Raw genomic sequence first — 4,179 nt, 5'->3', positions numbered from 1 at the left:
TGTGTGTGTGTGTGTGTGTGTGTGTGTGTGTGTGTGTGTGTGGCGTGGTGTGGTGTGGTGTGGTATGCTTGTGCCACATGTGGAGATTGGAGGATAGCTTTTGGAAGTTTCTTTTCTCCTTCTAGCTCATGGGTTCCAGGGATCCAACTGAGATTCTTAGACTTGGTAACAAGTGCCCTTGCCCACTGAGCCACCTCATACATTTATGTTATTCTTCTTAGTGATGTTTTCTATAATTTAATTATTAAGAGGAGGTTATGTCTCCATGTTAAGCTCCCACAGAAAGGTGAAAGAGGAGTTGTCCAGGTAATATCAGGACTGTTCTGAGTGTAGATTTGGCTTTAGAAAACCCATCTTCTCATTAAACTCATAATTGCTATGCTTAATTTCCTTCTTGAGATTATTTTTATTTATAGTGCTCGATTCATGCACAGTTCATCGTTTCTAGTTTTAACTAATTTTATTACTGGATTTGACAAACTGGGACTACTATCTACCGTATCTAAAGACATTGCAAAGATGAAATAAGTAAACCATTGAATGTGCCCTAAAACTGGAAATTTTGGTACTTTTCCTGTGTGTGATGCTATCAACTCCTCTGATTCAGGACAGGTCACTCAGCCATTCTGACAATCCACATGTGATGGTAAGAATCACTAATTCTTATAAGATAATGGGTAATATTCCCGCAGTTTGACCTCATTTAAAATTTCCAAAAAATGCAAAAATGTCTCTCATCCAAATATATCTCACTTTAGAGATGAAAAAGTAGAAACAGAAAGCTTAAGAGTCCCAAAGTCTCAGAACTTAAGGGAGGAAGGATTTAAATCACAGCTATCTGCTTCCAGTCATCCTGACATTCCTGTTGAGCTCAGTTCTTTACAGGCTAACACTACTAGGGACCTACATGATGGATGGTACCGAACCTCACATCCTGAACCTGACTCATGGCTGTTCGATGTTTGATCATCATGGTGCTTCTAAAATGTGAGTTAAAACACTCAGGAGGCAGAGGCAGGCAGATCGCTGTGAATTCAAGATCAGCCTGATCTACATAGTGAGTTCCAGGTTAGCTGGGACTACAGGGAGACCCTGTCTCAAAAAGACATACATACACACACACACACACACACACACACACACACACACACACACACAGAGTATGTGTGTGTGTTCCAGGTCCAGAACACAATATATTTTAATTTCCCAAAAATATGTATGTAATTCCAGATTGCCAGTTTCATCAGGAAAAGTAGATGCTGAGAATACTTGAGCTGAATTCCCACACAGGATAAACAGCAAGACCCAGGCATGCCACTGCCGTAGTTCCTGTGATCTTCAGGCCCTCGGCTCTGTCATCACACGCCCGGCTGCTTTGTTCACGTGTGGCACTTGCTGAGCTCTGTAAGCACTGCAGCTCTGAGCTCCAGTTTAATAACATAGGGCTGTGTTGTCATCTCCCTTCCTCCTTGTCTCCCCCCATGTCTTCTCTTTCCTCTTCCTCTTCCTCCTCCTCCTCCTTTTCTCTTCTTTCTTCTTCTTTTCCTCCTTCTCCTTCTTCTTTTTCCATTTGTTTACGTTAATAAAGTTGATATTTTAGTTTCAATTCTGCTGCTCTGTTAAAATATACTGGCCAAAAGCAACTCAGAGGAGAAAAGGTTTATTCCATTTACAGGTTACAGTCCATGATGGAGAGCGGTCAAGGCATGAAGCCCAACAGCTAGTCGCATCACGTCTGCAGGCAAGAAGAGTCATAAATAAATTCATGCGGGCCCGTTTGCTTGCTTGTTGTCTCCCAAAATCAACTAACAACCAAGATGGTCTTCCACAGACATATCCACAGGCCAACCTGATCTAGGAAAATTCATCATTAAGACCCTGTAAATGACAGAATAAATATATGAATCACTCAGAAAGTTCATCCCCCCCAATTTTTTTGCATGATGACATTATTAGTGTTTCTTGTCCTGTAAGGTAAAGTTTTGATATAGTAGCTTTTGAAAATGGCTTATAAAAGAGGTGACTCCTGACCCATCTTTGCAGGTGAAAATGCAGTTACTCTTTTGCCAGGGGTTAGAACCAGCGACCCTCAGCGCAGTGATGATTGGGGATGAGTAAGCATGTCCTTTGCCAGCCCACGCCTCCCCCAATACCGGGAACACTCAGGCGCAACGGGGAGCCTAGTCAAGCAGGGACTCATTTATTGCAGGTGTTACAGAGCTTATAAAGGCACCTGGAAATGGCCCCGCCCAGGGTATATCTTAAGGATGGTCAAGCACTGATCATGCACTCCTCAGCAGTGTGGAAGTAGTCTTCAGACTTTCAAAGCAAGCTGGGCCCCCAGAAACTTCCTCTCGGACCTATGCAAGGTGGGGCCTTTAGGTCCCCACACTCTTTAGGGTTGAACCACCGCTCTGCAGCACAGTCAGATGGCTGTGGTGAGGCACATAGCTGAAACTGCAACCGTGAGGCGTGGGCCCGGTTGTAGCCAGGGCTTCCTGGGGCCAGTGGGTCCATTCAATATAATCCATTCCTAAAGGCTTTGGAGGAGTGGTCCTCTTGTCAAACTGTTCTAAATACACACACTTTTTCAGACTCTAGATCTCTCTCTCTTTGTCTCTGACTCTACCCACTTCTGTATCTCACCCTGTCTTTATCTCACTTTTTTAGTTTATGAAAACATGAATATTTCTCAAAAGCAACCATCTCTCAGCCATCAAGTTGTTACCTATGTTTCCTTTTTTATTTATTATTATTAATTATTATTATTATTATTTGGTCTTTGGGGGACAGGGTCTCCCTGTAGCCCCAGCTGTACTGGAACTCACTATGTAGACCAGGCTGGCCTTGAACTCACAGAGATCTGCCTACCTCTGCCTCCCGAGTGCTGGTATTAAAGGTGTGTGCCACCATAACCAGCTTTATTTATTATTTTTATGTGCATGCGTGTATTGCCTGCATGCAGGTAAGTGCACCTGTGTCATACAATGCCCTCAGAGGTCAGAAGAGGCTGTTGGATGTCACGGTGCAGTAACCACAATCCAAGCCTGAAAGGGCTTGGGGACCCCGATGGATAGAAATCAGGATGCAAGAGATGCAGCGGCTTGTGTACCAGTGCATGTTTATTGTGAACCAAACCAAGCTTATAGTAGGAATCAGATCTGGAGTAACCAAGGAATAACCAAGGATACATTACGTTACTACCAAGAATACATTACTTCACCAACCGAAACTCACACAACGTTTACAGTATTCAAGATTCAGCTACATAATATTTATAGTATCTTAGATATAAGGTGTACTGTTTGTGATCACTCTTAGCAACTACTATAATTCATTATTTCTACAAGCTAACGGTGCTGAGAAATTCCGGTGCCCATAAACTGAAACAGAACTCTTTAGTTATGTTTCCAAGACTGCCAATTAATCAGGAAAGCACAGCCTGTCAACTCAGACCACAGAAGCAGAGAGCAGGGAAACTCCCAAGGTGGAAGCATTCTTTCTCCAATGCTTAAGTCAAGGCAAGCTGCCACAGCCTGATGCAGCAATGGCTGTGCCCATAATAATAGCTCCCAACATCTCCCCCTTTCTTATTTATTATAACCACCGAATATGCCACATCCATGATGGAATGACTGTGCCTGTCTTAGGTTGCCTTCTGCAAGAGCAAAGCCTTACCCGTCATCGCCACGCAGCTTCTATCAGCTACGCTTGTCTTAGGTTGACTTTCTCCCAGAAGATCTTACCTGTCATTGACTACCAGCCATAGGGGAGGGAGCAAAAACGCATATCATGCACAATAGCCTTGATAAGCTACAAGAATTTTAACTAATATCTGGTATCCTCTGCCAAGCTTCAGGTCAAACTGAATTGATCAGGCCTTAACAGTTGGATCCCCTGGGACTGGAGTTACAGACAGTTGTTAGCTGCCATGTGGGTGCTGGGATTTGAACTTGGGTCTTCTTCAAGAACCATCAGTGTTCTTAACCACTGAGCCATCTCTCCAGCCCCACCTATATTTCCTTTGAATCTTTAAGAACACTGTACCATTAGCCAGTCTCAATTACTATTGTCAGTTTCCTTAGGTAGCATGTGACTAGTTTAACCACTCCATTGGTCTGCCAAAAGTTAAAACAAAATGTCATCATTTCAAGAATGGGAAATACTTTATGACCCTAT

This window comes from Nannospalax galili, unplaced genomic scaffold (genome assembly GCF_000622305.1).
Source record: "Nannospalax galili isolate Female #2095 unplaced genomic scaffold, S.galili_v1.0 scaffold804, whole genome shotgun sequence".
Lineage (NCBI taxonomy): Eukaryota > Metazoa > Chordata > Mammalia > Rodentia > Spalacidae > Nannospalax > Nannospalax galili.
This window is presented reverse-complemented; position numbering follows the sequence as displayed.